Raw genomic sequence first — 411 nt, forward strand, 5'->3', positions numbered from 1 at the left:
GGATTGAGAGCAGGTGTGTGCCTCAAACAGATGCACCTCCTGATCATTGGCTTTAAAGCACTCAATCAGCTCATCCCTTCCTACCTCATCTTACCTATCTTCTACTACAGCCCAGTCTGCACATTATACTTCTCTAGCACCAGTTTACTCATCGTGCCCTGACCCCTATCTTGCTGCCAACCCCTTTCTCACATCCTCCCTTTAGCCTGGAACGAACCCCCTTCCATATATTCCCCACCCTCAAAGTATTATTAAGCTCTCATCTTCTCCCAAAGCCCTTCCTGCATTAAGCCCTCTTCTCTCTGGGTCATTCTCCTTTGTGTCCTTGATATACTTTAATCTGTGACCTTTGGGCATCTATTTGCCCCACTTTCAACCCTACAGTTCTTTTGTACATTATATAGTATAAAT

The sequence above is a fragment of the Ornithorhynchus anatinus genome, chromosome 3, assembly GCF_004115215.2.
Source record: "Ornithorhynchus anatinus isolate Pmale09 chromosome 3, mOrnAna1.pri.v4, whole genome shotgun sequence".
In the NCBI taxonomy this organism is placed as follows: Eukaryota; Metazoa; Chordata; class Mammalia; order Monotremata; family Ornithorhynchidae; genus Ornithorhynchus; species Ornithorhynchus anatinus.